Below are 17,119 nucleotides of genomic sequence, written 5' to 3' on the forward strand. Positions count from 1 at the left end.
TCCTTGAAATCTTGCATGTCTTTAGACTCCTTGCAAAGTTCTCCAAGCATGGCCTTAATCCGGGATAGTCTATCCTCATATGGTGTATCGGAAATTGGATGTTGAGAATGGTTATTTTGGGTTTGATATGGTGGCTGGGAAGAAGTGTTTTGTGTGGCTTGATATGGTTTTTGGTTGGGTTGTTGGTAGGTGGAGTTATTGTAACGGTTGGAGTTGTGAGGTCTATGATCTTGGCTCTGGTTTGGTTGGTTTTCCCACCCAAAGATTGGGTGGTTCTTTCAACCAGGATTATAGGTTTTGGAGTATAGATCATGTGGTTGTCTTGATGAGTTTCCAACATAATTGACTTGCTCCTAATCACCACCTTCCTCTGTATTCAAATCTTCCTGGGCTAGTGGTTGAATATGGATTGCTGCAGCTTGATTTCTCTCCATCTGCTTGGTGAGGTCTGCCAATTACTTAGTGATCATCTTGTTTTGAGCTAGTATTGCATCCATGTGATTCAATTCCATCACCCCTCTATTGGTGCTTCTATCAGAGGCATAGAAATATTCATTGTTGGCTACAGTTTCCATGACATCTATGGCCTCTTCAATTGTCTTCTTGTTGAGAGAGCCTCCTGAAGAGTAATCAAAGGCTTTCTTTGATTCTTGTGACAAACCTTCATAGAAAATGTGTAGATGTACCCATTCATTGAACATATCCGGAGGGCACTTCCTTGTCAGCTCCTCGTATCTCTCCAATGCTTCATAGAGAGTTTCACCATCTTGTTGCCTGAATATTTGCACCTCAGCCTTCAATCTATTAACTCTTTGGGGAGGGTAAAATCTTACCAAGAATTTGTTTACCACATCTTCCCAAGTTTTCAAACTCTCCTTAGGAAAGGACTCTAGCCACTTAGATGTTTTATCCCTTAGAGAGAAGGGAAACAAAAGCAATCTATAGGTGTCAGGATGAACACCATTAGACTTCACAGTATCACATATTCTCAGGAAGGTGATTAAATGTTGATTGGGGTCTTCTTGGGAACTTCCTCCAAATGAGCAATTGTTTTGAACAAGGGTGATGAGCTATGATTTTAACTCAAAATTATTAGCATGAATGGTTAGTTTTAGGATGCTGCTTAATACGTGAAAATTAGATTTCACGCGTATGAACTAACCAACGAGTATACCGGTTTGCATCAAGTAATAAAACTCACTTGGACTGAGGTCGATCCCATGAGGATTGATGGATCAAGAAACTTTAGTGAGGTGATTAGTCTAGTTAAGTGAATATTGATGAATTGAGTGAAATTTGATTAACAGAATGTAAATTGCAAGAAATTTAAATTGCTGAGAGTAAATTGGTAGAAACTTAAATAGCAAGAAACTAAATGACTGAAACGTAAAGAGCAAGAGACTGAAAAGAGCTGAATGTAAATGACAATAGAAATTAAATTGCATCAAATGTAAAAGGCTTTGGGTGCAGGAAAATTAAAGAGCAATTCTAAAGAAAAGGAATAAAGGTTGATGATGAGTAACATCACTAGGGATCAGAGATATTGATTTCTCTTGAATTGATGGTGATCAATTCCTTCTCAATCATGTGAAACAGATCCATGGTAGATTGTAAGTAATTAGATCCCAATCTCTTGGTGATTCAATTTCTCTTATCATAAATAATTGCCAATCTCTTGATCTAATTGCTCATGAGAAGAGGTGAAGATCAATAGCTAATCCTGTATGCCACACAACTCTCAGGATCTCAATTCAGGGTGGTTACATCTCACATACCAACCCAGAATATCTCAATCAAGAGAATTATGAGAGGATGAACTCTAAACTGACTTCTGTAACTCCTTTCTCAAGTTCATCACATAATTCAAATAGATTCAATCTCTCTCTCGATAGTAATTGAATCTGTGAAGAACACGAGTTTCTTCTTAAATGAATCCACTTGAATTGAGAGGAAAAGAAGAATTATCAATTCATTGAAACCAACAGAGCTCCTCCCCTTAGTGAAGATGGGTTTTAGTGATTCATAGCTCTAAGTTCAAACAGAATGTTCAAATTGAAAATCAAATTTAGCATTGAAAAAGAAAAGAAAATAAAAACTGTGTATCGAAAGTGAAACTGCAAAAGTAATACAGAGTTCTCAGCTGAAAAGTAAAATTCAAAGTGCAAAGAGTACAAAAATGGATCTAAAAGGAAAAAAAACCTGAAAAAGTAGATCTGGAAGCCCCCCAAATAATCCAAGATGCCCTCTATTTATAGCAGTGTACTTGCTTTTTCAGGTGTACTTGGAAACTCTTCAAAATGGGCTTTTCTGTTAGTTGAACCAATCAGCTCCCAGGAGAACGTAGCACTTTCAGGAAAATGGAGCGCTCTAGCATCGACGCGTATGCGTCTCCCACGCGTACGCGTTGTTCATCATTTTGGCACTTGCAACGTGTACGCGTGACCTACACGTGCGCGTTGTGTCACACGTACGCGTCGTTTCTCTCTGCAGCCCTTGTCACGCCTATGCGTCATCTTCATAGCGCTCCCCATGCGAGCGTAGTGCTCACGCCAAGAATGCTCTCCCATGCATACGTGTCGTCCATGCGTACGCGTGGGCTTCAGAAAATCACTTCCACGCTGTTGCTTGGTACGCGCGTTCGTGTGATTCCTCTAAAATGCCACTTCCACGCGTACGCGTCATGCACGCGTACGTGTCGGTGGCAAATTTTCAATCCCATTTTTGAAAGTGTCGCAGGCACTCGTTGGTGGAGAGCGTAGCACTGTTGGTTAAAGAACGCTCCTCATATCCACGCGTACGTGTGACCCACACGTACGCGTGGTCTTCTAAAATCACCAATTCGACGCGTACGCGTGACCCACGTGTGCACCCCGCTAACAAAACTATCTTGGTGGAGAACGCAGCGCTCTTTGAAAGAGAACGTAGCGCCAAGGTTTTGTGCTCTTCTCTCCTGTCAAAGCAAAATAGTAATACATCAAATCTCTACCTTTCCCTTGCTTCTTTTCCAAATATATCAATCAAACAATTGCATTAAAGTTTGCTATAATCATAAGGTTTTTACACCATTCATATCATCAAGTAAGATTTGCATAAAATCTTATGAAGAAGCACATAAACAACCATGTTTAATTGAATCAGGGGATGCATGAAATTCCAATCCAATCACTCACTTATTGCCTAAGAAATGCATGAAAACTAAGTAAAAATGAATGAAAAAGGCTTATGAAACTAGCCTAAGATGACTTGTCATCACTGCTCCCACAATTTCCAAGATTGGGATTAATATACGAGCCTAGCACCCTTCTCTCCTGCCCAACATGGTTGCTAGCACCTTCTCCAACATGGTTCTGAACTTCTTCCTCCATAGCAATGTCCATATCCTCTTCTAATTCCTTTTCACCGGCAATTCCTTTACCTCTTACTTCCCTCCTTAGTCTAAGGAAGGTCCTCTCAGGTTCACTATCAAAAGAAGTTGAAGTTTCTCCTCTTCTACCTGTCATACACTCAGCAAACACAGGCAAACAACAAGTGGAAAATTCACTAAAAATTATTGTTAGATTGGTTAGAGCAATTGATCAAACAGTTAGTGGATTAGTATGCTAAAATGTAAAGAAATAAAGAAAATCAACTTAAATTGCAGGGAATGACAATAAACTGCTGAAATGGAAACAAATTAACAAAAGAAAAGAAAAATGTTCAATCTAGTTATTCTCCAATTTAATCATTGTCAATACAAAATCAATCCCTGGCAACGGCGCCATAAACTTGATGCACGAAAATCTGTCTCTCAAAAAATTTCCCTCGACAAGTATACCGAATTGTCGTCAATTAAAAACTAAAAGGCGGAATTTAAAATGGCGGGAAAAGTAAATAATAGAATTGTAAATAGTAGAATTTAAATAGCAAAAATTAAATTGCAGAAAGTAAATTGCAGGAAATTAAATGGGAGAGGGGGTTGATTAACATAAATGTAAACTGCAGAATTCAAGAATGCGAAAGATCATAAATGGGGATTCATTGGTCCTAGGAGATGTTGCATTCTTTGGATCAAGTTCATTCTCGTCTCTTCCTCAATCAATGCATTCATTGATCTCCTTGGAAATCTTAAGTGATTGGATCCCAATTCCTTGGCAATCCAATCCCTCTAAGCTTGAACAATTGCCCAATTCCTTGATCTAATTTCTCATGGGAAGAGATGAAGTTTGGTCACTGATTATACCACACATTTTCATAGATCAATGTATTCCTAGGATTACATGTCACTATATCCATCCAAACCCCAACCTAATCCGATGTGAGAAAGCATTTCTAGCATGATTTCCTCTTTCCTCTTCCAATGTTCAGAGGAAATCCAAGTATGAACAATTTCTCTTCCGAGACAATTGCCCAATTGGATAAAGATCGAAAGATTTCAAGCAAAATCAAGAGAAAAGATAGAGGAAGAAAAATGAAAACTACAATTGATCCATTGAATTACAATAGAGCTCCCTAACCCAACGAAGTGCAGGAAAAGCAGAGAAAGTACAGAATAAAATGATTACAAAGTTCCCAATTTGGGTCCCTAACTTCCTAGCCCCCTAAATAACCTAAACTCTATGCTATTTATACACTTTCTTTATTCAGTCTTCAAGTCTTTGGATTGGGCTTTTGGCCTTTGTTGAAACAAGTTAAAGTGGCTCTCAATGATGTTGAAGAGGGACTAATGTTCATACTTTGCATGGGTTCCCAATTATAATAGAGTTGGCAGAGTTGGTATCAATATTGGTGATCAACATTTATAGGAAAACGTTGGGTCAAACGTTCTTTGAAAGAAAAGGATTTCTAGGCTTTGCCAGCAACGTTTGACTCAACGTTGGTGCACCAACGTTTGCCTGGTCACGTGTACGCGTCGCCCACGCGTACGCGTGAATGGTTAATTTTACCATTCCACACGTGCGCGTCGTCCACACGTACGTGTCAAACTGCAAAAATTCGCCCTCATGCGTACGCATCATCAAAGCGTATGCGTCACTGCAAATTTTTCCAACTCTAAATTTGAAAAATTATCGCAGACGTTGGACTCAACGTTGGTTTGGCAATGTTCCCTCCAACGTTGGCTTTGTCACGCATGCGTGGCACCCACGCGTACGCGTGGATTGTAAATTTCCCACGGTCATGCGTGCGCCTCGCTCACGCGTGCACGTCGTAGCCAATTTTTCCAACTCCAAAAACCAAATTTTATTGAAGACGTTGGAGGTAACGTTGGTTTACCAGCGTTCCCTCCAAAGTTGGCACCAGAAATTGCAAAACGTTGCCAACAACGTTGGTGAGCCAACTTTCGCCACCAACGTTGCATTCCACCTCTTTTTCTCCAAAATTTGAGGCAACGTTGGTGAGCCAACTTTGGCCACCAATGTTGCTTCCTCTTCTCCTTTCCATGGCCCTTTTTGTTGCTTGCTTGCTTGCCTTTCTTCACCTATCATCAATCAACATATGCATCAAAGCTTTGCTAGATTCTAAAAAATTTGCATCATTCAAAATCAACAAGTAGATATAGCATAAATCTTATGAAAATGCATCAATTTAATCATGTTTGAATGAATCAAGGTGTGTATGAAACTTCCATCCAAATAATTACTTATTGCTCAAGAAAGTGCATAAAACCTAATAAAAACAAATGAAAAAGGCTAGGGAAACTAGCCTAAGATGCCTTGGCATAATCCACCAGAGTGGGACTTTCCCCCCGAGCCGATCCTTGACTTTTCACAGCCTGATGAGCCGGCACTACCAGATGATGGGGTAGATCCTATATACGCGAACGGATCTGTGCTCGCAAATGGTTTGGTACATAGTGACAACAGTGCTTCTGGTAGGTCTGAGGGTATAGCTGTAGCTGCGGACGAGGAGGAGGAGGAGGATCCTAAGAGAGATAGAGCGGGATGAGGAGATGGGTGAGCCTCATGACGATCTTTCAACGGCCACATGTAGATATAGTCTGACAACAGTAGGGGCATTCTTTTGATGACACTCTAGTCTGACATTATCTGTTAGTTAGTCTCTCACTTGTGTTAGTACACCCGAGAGCTAGAAGCTATATAGTGGTTAGGCTAGCTGGTGCAGGAAATTATGATCATCAACAATGGCGCCAAAGAACTTGGAGCTCTCAAATGTGAATCACACTTTGTCACAATTCCACAAAACTAACCAGCAAGTGCACTGGGTCGTCCAAGTAATACCTTACGTGAGTAAGGGTCGATCCCACGGAGACTGTCGGCTTGAAGCAAGCTATGGTCATCTTGTAAATCTCAGTCAGGCAAATTCAGATGGTGATGGAGAATTGATAATTAAAAGATGAATAAAACATAAAATAAAGATAGAGATACTTATGTAATTCTTTGGTTGGAATTTCAGATAAGCGTATGAAGATGCTTTGTTCCTCCTGAACCTCTGCTTTCCTATTGCCTTCTTCCAATCATTCATACTCCTTTCCATGGCAAGCTTCATGTTGGGCATCACCGTTTTTTCATCATGCTCTTTGGTGCGAATGAATATCTTGGAGAAGAAATAGACTTGAGTTGAATAGAAAAGCAATAGTACTTTGTATTAATTCATGAAGAACAGCAGAGCTCCACACCTTAATCTATGGTGTGTAGAAACTCCACCATTGAAAATACAAAAGTGATAATGGTGTAATCATGGCCGAATGGCCAGCCTCCAAGGTCTAGGGACTAAACGTCCAAAAGATCTCTCAAATACAATAGTATAAGGTACTATTTATAGAGAACTAGTAGCCTAGGGTTTACAGAAAATCAGTAATAAATGCAGAAATCTTCTTCCGGGCCCACTTGGTGTGTGGTTGGGCTGAGCGTTGAAGCTTCCATGTGTAGAGGCTTTTCTTGGAGTTAAACGCCAGCTTTTGTGCCAGTTTGGGCGTTTAACTCCAGCTTTTGTGCCAGTTCCGGCGTTAAACGCCAAAATTCTTGAGCTGACTTGGAACATCTGTTTGGGCCGTCAAATCTCGGGTAAAGTATGAACTATTATATATTTCTGGAAAGCCCAGGATGTCTACTTTCCAACGCAAATTAAGAGTGCGCCAAATGGGCTTCCGTAGCTCCAGAAAATCCACTTCGAGTGCAGGGAGGTCAGAATCCAATAGTATCTGCAATCCTTTTTCAGCCTCTGAATCAGAATTTTGCTCAGGTCCCTCAATTTCAGCCAGAAAATACCTGAAATCACAGAAAAATACACAAACTCATAGTAAAGTCTAAAAGAGTGATTTTTATTTAAAAACTAATAAAAATATAATAAAAACTAATTAAAATATACTAAAAACATACTAAAAACAATGCCAAAAAGCATATAAATTATCTGCTCATCACAACACCAAACTTAAATTGTTGCTTGTCCCCAAGCAACTGAAAATCAAATAGGATAAAAAGAATTGCTTTTGGACCACGACTTTAACCGCTCAGTCTCAAGTTTTTACTTGACACCTTCACGCCACAAGCACATGGTTAGGGACAACTTGGTTTAGCCGCTTAGGCCAGGATTTTATTCCTGTGGGCCCTCCTATCCACTGATGCTCAAAGCCTTGGATCCCATTTTTATTTTACCCTTGCCTTTTGGTTTAAAGGGCTATTGGCTTTTTCTGCTTGCTTTTTCTTTCTCTCTCTTTTTTTTTTCGCATATATCCTTTTTTTTTTCTGCAACATTTTCACTGCTTTTTCTTGCTTCAAGAATCAATTTCATGATTTTTCAGATTATCAAATAACATTTCTCCTTTTCCATCATTCTTTCAAGAGCCAATAATTTTAACATTCATGAATCAACAATATCAAAAATATGCACTGTTCAAGCATTCATTCAGAAAGACAAAAGTATTGCCACCACATCAAAGTAACTAAATTGTTATAAAATTCGAAATTCATGCACTTCTTTTTCTTTTTCAATTAAAAACATTTTTCATTTAAGAAAGGTGATGGATTCATTTTCATTGCTTTAAGGCATAGACACTAATGATCATGTAATAAAGACACAAACATAGATAAACATAAAGCATAATTTTCGAAAAACAGAGAAATAAAGAACAAGAAAATTAAAGAACGGGTCCACCTTAGTGATGGCAGCTTGTTCTTTCTCTTGAAGATCTTATGGATTGCTTGAGCTCCTCAATGTCTCTTCCTTGCCTTTGTTGCTCCTCTCTCATGGTTCTTTGGTCTTCTCTAATTTCATGGAGGAGGATAGAATGCTCTTGGTGCTCAATCCTTAGTTGTCCCATGTTGGAACTTAATTCTCCTAGGGAGGTGTTAATTTGCTCCCAATAGTTTTGTGGAGGAAAATGCATCCCTTGAGGCATCTCAGGGATTTCATGATGAGGAATTTCCTCATGCTCTTGTTGAGGTCCATGAGTGGACTCTCTTGTTTGCTCTATCCTTTTCTTAGTGATGGGCATATCTTCTTCAATGAGGAGTCTTGGCCACAACTTCATAGAAGTGGTCTTGATGGACCATTGAGATGAATCTCTCCATCTCCCATGACTCAGAGGTAGAAGCTTTTGCCTTCTCTTTCCTCTTTCTAGAGGTTTCTCCGGCCTTTGGTGCCATAAATGGTTATGGAAAAACAAAAAGCAACACTTTTACCACACCAAACTTAGAAGGTTTGCTCGTCCTCGAGCAAAAGAAGAAGGAAGAGAGTAGAGGAAGAAGAAATAGAGGAGATGGAGGGGGGTTAGTGTTTCGGCCAAGGGGGAGAAGTAGTGTTTAAGATGTGTGAAAATGAAGGGGTGAAGATGGGTTATATAGGAGTGGGGAGAGGGTAAGGTTCGGCCATGTATGTGTGGGTTTGGGAGGGAAAGTGGTTTGAATTTGAATGGTGAGGTAGGTTGGGTTTATGATAGATGGATGAGGATTGGTGAAGGGTTTATGGAGAAGAGGTATTGAGGTGATTGGTGAATGGGTGAAGAAGAGAGAGAGAGGTGGGGTAGGTGGGGATCCTATGGGGTCCACAGATCCTGAGGTGTTAAGGATTTCTCATCCCTACACCATGTGGCATGCAAAATGCCCCTTGCTGCCAATCCTGGCATTAAACGCCAGGCTGCTACCCATTTCTGGCGTTTAACGCCAGCTTCTTGCCCATTCCTGGCGTTAAACGCCAGTCTGGTGCCTATTTCTGGCGTTAAACGCCCAGAATGGTGCCAGACTGGGCGTTTAACGCCCATTATGCTACCCTTACTGGCGTTTAAATGCCAATAAGTTTCTCCTCCAGGGTGTTCTATTTTTAATACTGTTTTTCCTTCTGTTTTTGCTTTTTCAATTGTTTTTGTGACTTCACATGATCATCAACCTACAGAAAACATAAAATAACAAAAGAAAATAGAAATTCAAGATAGTTAAAGATTGGGTTGCCTCCCAACAAGCGCTTCTTTAATGTCAATAGCTTGACAATGGCTCTCATGGAGCCTCACAGATGTTTAGAGCAATGTTGAAACCTCTCAACACCAAACTTAAAGTTTGACTATGGGGCTCTGTTTGTCTCTGTATTGAGAGAAGCTCTTGATGCTTCCTCTCCATGGTTACAGAGGGATATCCTTGAGCTTTAAACATAAGGGAGTCTTCATTCACTTGAATGATCAATTCTCCTCTATCAACATCAATTACAGCTTTTGCTGTGGTTAGGAAGGGTCTGCCAAGGATGATGGATTCATCCACACACTTTCCAGTCTCTAGGATTATGAAATCAACAGGGATGTAATGGTCTTCAGCCTTTACCAAGACATCCTCTACAAGTCCATAAGCCTGTTTCTTTGAGTTGTCTGCCATCTCCAGTGAGATTCTTGCAGCTTGTACCTCAATGATCCCTAGCTTTTCCATTACAGAGAGAGGCATAAGGTTTATACTTGACCCCAGGTCACACAGAGCCTTCTCAAAGGTCATGGTGCCTATGGTACAAGGTATTGAGAACTTTCCAGGATCTTGTCTCTTCAGAGGTAATCTCTGCCTAGTCAAGTCATCCAGTTCTTTGATGAGCAATGGAGGTTCATCCTCCCAAGTCTCATTACCAAACAACTAAGCATTTAGCTTCATGATTGCTCCAAGGTACTTAGCAACTTGCTCTTCAGTAACATCTTCATCTTCTTCAGAGAAAGAATACTCATCAGAGCTCATGAATAGCAGAAGTAAATTCAATGGAATCTCTATGGTCTCTGTGTGAGCCTCAGATTCCCATGGTTCCTCATTAGGGAACTCCATGGAGGTCAGTGGACGTCCATTGAGGTCTTCCTCAGTAGAGATCACTGCCTCTTCCTCCTCTCCAGGTTTGGCCATGTGAGACGTGTTTATGGCCTTGCACTCTCTCTTTGGATTCTCTTCTATATTGCTTGGGAGAGTACTAAGAGAGAGTTCAGTAATTTTCTTACTCAGCTGACCCACTTGTGCCTCCAAATTTCTAATGGAGGACCTTGTTTCAGTCATAAAACTTTGAGTGGTTTTGATTAGATCAGAGACAATGGTTGCTAAGTCAGAGTGGCTTTGCTTAGAATTCTCTGTCTGTTGCTGAGAAGATGATGGAAAAGGCTTGCTATTGCTAAACCTGTTTCTTCCACCATTATTGTTGTTGAAACCTTGTTGAGGTCTCTGTTGATCCTTCCGTGAGAGATTTGGATGATTTCTCCATGAAGGATTATAGGTGTTTCCATAGGGTTCTCCCATGTAATTCACCTCTTCCATTGCTGGTTTCTCAGGATCATAAGCTTCTTTTTCAGAGGAAGCTTCCTTTGTACTGCCTGTTGCTGCTTGCATTCCAAACAGACTCTGAGAAATCATATTGACTTGTTGGGTCAATATTTTATTCTGAGCCAATATGGCATTCAGAGTATCAATCTCAAGAACTCCTTTCTTCTGACTTGTCCCATTATTCATAGGATTCCATTAAGAGGTTTACATGAATTGGTTATTTGCAACCATTTCAATGAGTTCCTGAGCTTCTGCAGGCGTCTTCTTCAGATGAAGAGATCCTCCAGCGGAGCTGACCAATGACATCTTGGACAGTTTAGACAGACCATCATAGAAGATACCTATGGATGCTCTATTCTGAAAGCATGTCAGAAGGACACCTTCTAATTAATTGCTTGTATCTTTCCCATGCTTCATAGAGGGATTCACCTTCCTTCTGTCTGAAGGTTTGGACTTCCACTCTAAGCTTGCTCAATTTTTGAGGTGGAAAGAACTTTCCCAAGAAGGCGTTGACTAGCTTTTCCAAGAGTTCAGGCTTTCTTTAGGTTGTGAATCCAACCATGTTCTAGCTCTGTCTCTTACAGCAAAGGGAAAAAGCATAAGCTTGTAGACCTCGGGATCAACCCCATTGGTCTTGACAGTGTCACAGATTTTCAAGAATTCAGCTAAGAACTGATGAGGATCTTCCAATGGAAGTCCATGAAACTTGCAATTCTGTTGCATCAGAGAAACTAATTGAGGCTTAAGCTCTTGTTTGCTCCAATGGCAGGGATTGAGATGCTTCTCCCATAGAAATCGGGAGTAGGTGCAGTAAAGTCACCAAGCACCTTCCTTGCATTGTTGGCATTATTGTTTTCGGCTACCATCGTTTCTTCTTCCTTGAAAAGCTCTGTTAGGCCCTCTAGAGAGAATTGTGCTTTAGCTTATCTTAGCTTTCTCTTCAAGGTCTTTTCAGGTTCAGGATCAGCTTGAACAAGTATGTCTTTATCTTTGTTCCTGCTCATATGAAAGAGAAGAGAACAAGAAAGTATGGAATCCTCTATGTTACAATATAGAGATTCCTTGAAGTGTCAGAGGAAAATAAGAATAGAAGGAGAAGGTAGAAAGAGAAGAATTCGAACTTATCAAGAGGGATATAGTTCGAATTGTTGATAGTGGAGGAGTGTTAGTCCTTAAATAGAAGGATGTGAGAAGAGGGAAAGAATTTTCAAAATTAAAGTAAAAGATTTTGAAATAATTAAAAGAAATTTTGAAAATTTGATTGATGATTTTCGAAAACTAAGATTGGGAAAGAAATTAAGTGATTTTTGAAAAAGATTTTGAAATGAGAAATCAAAAAGATATGATTGAAAATTAATTTTGAAAAAGATGTGATTGAAAAGATATGATTGAGAAGATATGATTGAAAATCAATTTAAAAAAAGAAAGTTTTAAAATTAAAGTTGATTACTTGACTAACAAGAAATTAAAAGATATGATTCTCAAAATTTAAAATTTGATCCTTTCTTAATAGGCAAGTAACAACTTGAAAATTTTGAAGTGAATCATTAATTATAGAAAGGATTTTCGAAAATAATAAAAAATGGAAAGAAATTGATTTTGAAAGGATATGATTGAAAAGATATGACTTGAAAAAGATTTGATTTTGAAAAATTATGAAAATTTGAAAAAGATTTGAATTAAAAACAAAATCTTTCCTCTAGTGTCATCCTGGCGTTAAACGCCCAGAATGGCATCCATTCTGGCGTTTAACACCCAAAATGCTACCTTTTTGGGCGTTAAACGCCCAGCCAAGTACCCTGGCTGGCGTTTAAACGCCAGTTTTCTTTCTTCACTGGGCGTTTTGAACGCCCAGCTTTTTCTGTTTAATTCCTCTACTGAATGTTCTGAATCTTCAATTCTCTGTATTGTTGACTTGAAAAGACACAATTTTGAAACTATTTTTGAATTTTTAATGATGAGAAACAATAAAAAAAATACAACTAAGATCAAATAAATAATGCATGCAAGACACCAAACTTAAAATTAGACACTAGACTCAAACAAGAAACATAAAATATTTTTTATTTTTATGATTTTATAAATTTTTTTGTGATTTTCGAAACTTATATGGAAAAGAGAATAAAGATATTCAAAACTTTTTAATAAGAATTCCAAGAATCATGCAATGTTAGTCTAAAGCTTCAGTATAAAAAGATTAAACATGGTTGGCCAAGCTGCAGCAGCACATTACATTCAGCAACTAAATTGATGAGAATCAATCAGCTTTTGTGATGATAAGAACATCACCTTGAAACTCTAGAATTCATTCTTAAAAATTCTGAAAATAAAAAGAAAAGTACCTAATCTAAGCAACAAGATGAACCATTAGTTGTCCAAACTTGAACAATCCCCAGCAACGGCGCCAAAAACATGGTGCACAAAATTGTGATCATCAACAATGGCACCAAAGAACTTGGAGCTCTCAAATGTGAATCACACTTTGTCACAATTCCGCACAACTAACCATCAAGTGCACTGGGTCGTCGAAGTAATACCTTACGTGAGTAAGGGTCGATCCCACGGAGACTATCGGCTTGAAGCAAGCTATGGTCATCTTGTAAATCTCAGTCAGGCGAATTCAGATGGTGATAGAGAATTGATAATTAAAAGATGAATAAAACATAAAATAAAGATAGAGATACTTATGTAATTCTTTGGTTGGAATTTCAGATAAGTGTATAAAGATGCGTTGTTCCTCCTGAACCTCTGCTTTCCTATTGCCTTCTTCCAATCATTCATACTCCTTTCCATGGCAAGCTTTATGTTGGGCATAACCGTTGTCAATGGCTACTTCCCATCCTCTCAGTGAAAATGTTCTACGCACGCTGTCACTGCACAGCTAATCATCTGTCGGTTCTCGATCATGTTGGAATAGGATCCATTGATCCTTTTGTGTCTGTCACACGCCCAACAATCGCGAGTTTGAAGCTCATCACAGTCATCCCTTCCCAGATCCTACTCAGAATACCACAGACAAGGTTTAGACGTTCCGGATCTCAGGAATGGCCGCCAATAATTCTAGCCTATACCACGAAGGTTCCAATCTTAGATTAGAAACCCAAGAGATACACATTCAAGCTTGTTTGCATGTAGAACGGAAGTGGTTGTCAGTCACGCGTTCATAGGTGAGAATGGTGATGAGTGTCACATAATCATCACATTCATCATGCTCTTTGGTGCGAATGAATATCTTGGAGAAGAAATAGACTTGAGTTGAATAGAAAAGCAATAGTACTTTGTATTAATTCATGAAGAACAGCAGAGCTCCACACCTTAATCTATGGTGTGTAGAAACTCCACCGTTGAAAATACAAAAGTGATAATGGTGTAATCATGGCCGAATGGCCAGCCTCCAAGGTCTAGGGACTAAACGTCCAAAAGATCTCTCAAATACAATAGTATAAGGTACTATTTATAGAGAACTAGTAGCCTAGGGTTTACAGAAAATCAGTAATAAATGCAGAAATCTTCTTCCGGGCCCACTTGGTGTGTGGTTGGGCTGAGCGTTGAAGCTTCCATGTGTAGAGGCTTTTCTTGGAGTTAAACGTCAGCTTTTGTGCCAGTTTGGGCGTTTAACTCCAGCTTTTGTGCCAGTTCCGGCGTTAAACGCCAGAATTCTTGAGCTGACTTGGAACGTCTGTTTGGGCCATCAAATCTCGGGTAAAGTATGAACTATTATATATTTCTGGAAAGCCCAGGATGTCTACTTTCCAACGCAAATTAAGAGTGCGCCAAATGGGCTTCTGTAGCTCCAGAACATGCACTTCGAGTGTAGGGAGGTTAGAATCCAACAGCATCTGCAGTCCTTTTTCAGCCTCTGAATCAGATTTTTGCTCAGGTCCCTCAATTTCAGCCAAAAAATACCTAAAATCACAGAAAAACACACAAACTCATAGTAAAGTCCCGAAGAGTGATTTTTATTTAAAAACTAATAAAAATATAATAAAAACTAATTAAAATATATTAAAAATATACTAAAAACAATGCCAAAAAGCGTATAAATTATCCGCTCATCACTAGCCTGGGCTACAGTTTAGCAGCTTTTTGTATGGGCCAGGCCCTGGGAGTGTCGTGTATATATTAGCTACGTAGGTTGACGAGGATGTAAACTGACTTGATGTTGTGTAAACACTACATGTTTAGTTATAGTGTACATGATGTATATTATCAGCTGTGCTTCTATGTTTCTTTATGCTTCCTTTTTATTTCTCTCAATGTATGCTTGTTTAGTTTACCTTATCATTCACAACGATTAAAAAGAAGTTACTCGTAAAATTTGCATCGCTCTAACAAGGAACAGGCTCATATAATAAATAATAGTTAATAATTAAGAAGGACAAGTTAGTAACACTTAGCTTCTTGTATGACCATGGCACACTGCGAATTGGGTCATTACATGGTATACTTGCCGGTAGTAAATACGTGAAATTAAATTTTTTACGTATCAAGTTTTTTGCGCTGTTGCCGGGGATTAATTGTGATTAACAAACTACCGCTGGTTGATTACCTAGATTAAACACTTTCTATTTGTTTTTGTCATTTAATTTCTTTTAATTTTCTCTTGCTACTAAGGTGCTTGTGTTATTGCCTCATTAAGAACTCCTTGTCTGTGACATAAGGAATTTCGATTTTTCTTGGTGATTGTGTTTTATAAAATTTAAATGGAGTTTACCTCACATTTCGATCAATCATATCATATGGGATATTGCCCACCACCACAAAATGATTCAAGTCATTATCCTAATGGTGGCTGGGAATATCACCAAGGAATGATAGAGTATGACAATCAAATGAAATGGAATACCTCCTAAAGCCACAAAATGGCTCATATTGTTATGACAACTATCGAAATTTTGGCTGGGAAAGGGATTTTAATGCTGCATACCCCATTCTTCAAGAACCATCATCCCGTAATTGTCCAACCTATGCACCTCCACAAACTCTTGTTGCATTTGCAATAGAGGAACTCTCCAAGAGATATCTCTTCATTGCCCAACTCAGTGAGTTCTTAAGGGAAATTATGAGAGTGGTGATTGAAGAAATGGAAGCCTTAATGAAGAGTCAAGAAGAGAAAATGAGACAATTGGTACAACATTTTGTTGATGAACCAACCAATGTCTTTCCTTGGCCAGGGAAAGAATATCATGGCATCAGTCTAAGGAGTGGAATATTGCTTAATGAGGGTGAAAATGAGAAATTGGTAGAACAAGAGTGTAAGACTCGGTTAATTAATGGCTAATTAACCCATAAATGAGAATTTATTCTAGGAAGCCAAAAATGTCATTTTTATGGCTTAATATGATAGAGGAGATTGGGACGAAAATTTCGGTACCAATTTTATAGAAAACGGACCAAGATTGGACCGAACGGGCCAAACCGGTCCAACCGGACCCAAAGTGGGCCCTTGGCCCAATATAACTAAACCCTAAAAACACTCATTTCAGCACTCTCTCTCCTCACAACACTCTAATTCACGCTGAAATGGTGGAGAGGAAGGGAAGAACACTCTCTCAAGTTCTCTCCTTTGGTTGATCTTCAAACCACCATAACTTTTGATCTAGAGCTCCGATCGCCGCACCGTTTGCGGCCACGCATTCACCGTGGAGAGCTCTACAAAACCCATACAATCAATCTTAAGGTAAGCCACGTTTTGCTCTTCGAAATTCCAGCCCTTGTTTTCGAGTTTCATGAATGAAATGTTGAGATTTTGGGCTCTTTGATGTTATAGGACCCAACTCTCTTGAAGGAGAAGGTTAATCTTGTCTCCTTGGACCTTGGGTGTGGTAAGATTCTCAACCCTAGTATAATTTGTTGTTCTATGATGTTTGGGTATTGAGATGTTGTGTATGGGTATGATGATTGTGGCTTAGGTTGTGTATATGTGAATATTGGAGCTTGATTGGTGATTTTGGAAAGCTTGGGAGAGGGTTTTGTGTGATAAAATCTGTTCTTGGAGGTGTTGAGACCTTGAGAGCTTCTGGACAAGTGATTTGGAAGTGCTTCGGTTGAGCTTGGGAAATCGGCTAAGGTATGGTTTCGGTTTCTCGTATCTAATATGTAATGTGGTAGGAAATACTTAGGCTAGAGGCCCTAAGATAAGAATTAAATTGATGATGTTGTTGATTGGTTGAGATATATGATGTGATCATATATGTGATTATAAATATTGATGCCTTGATTGTGTGATATATGAGAAATGCATGTTGTGATATATGCTTGATGGGATGATTAAGGTTGAATTGGTAGGTGGTACCATATTAATGGTGAGTATGATGTTGATTATGTATAATGATGGTTAATTGGAAATGGTATTATTGGAAATTGGGATGAGGAAGGATGTATGATATGATATTGTGTTTGTCCTTTAG

The 17,119-nt window shown here is 39.1% G+C and overlaps 1 protein-coding gene across 1 annotated transcript in view; it reads right to left on the reverse strand.

Annotated features, from left to right (window-relative positions):
• Nucleotides 7,180–17,119, reverse strand: part of LOC110272085 — a 24,026-nt gene continuing 14,086 nt past the window's right edge. The window contains exon 2 of the mRNA XM_021123898.1: nt 7,180–7,205. The gene's annotated coding sequence lies outside the window, so the exon portion shown is untranslated. The remainder of the gene's footprint in view (nt 7,206–17,119) is intronic.

The sequence above is a fragment of the Arachis ipaensis genome, chromosome B05 (genome assembly GCF_000816755.2).
Source record: "Arachis ipaensis cultivar K30076 chromosome B05, Araip1.1, whole genome shotgun sequence".
Lineage (NCBI taxonomy): Eukaryota > Viridiplantae > Streptophyta > Magnoliopsida > Fabales > Fabaceae > Arachis > Arachis ipaensis.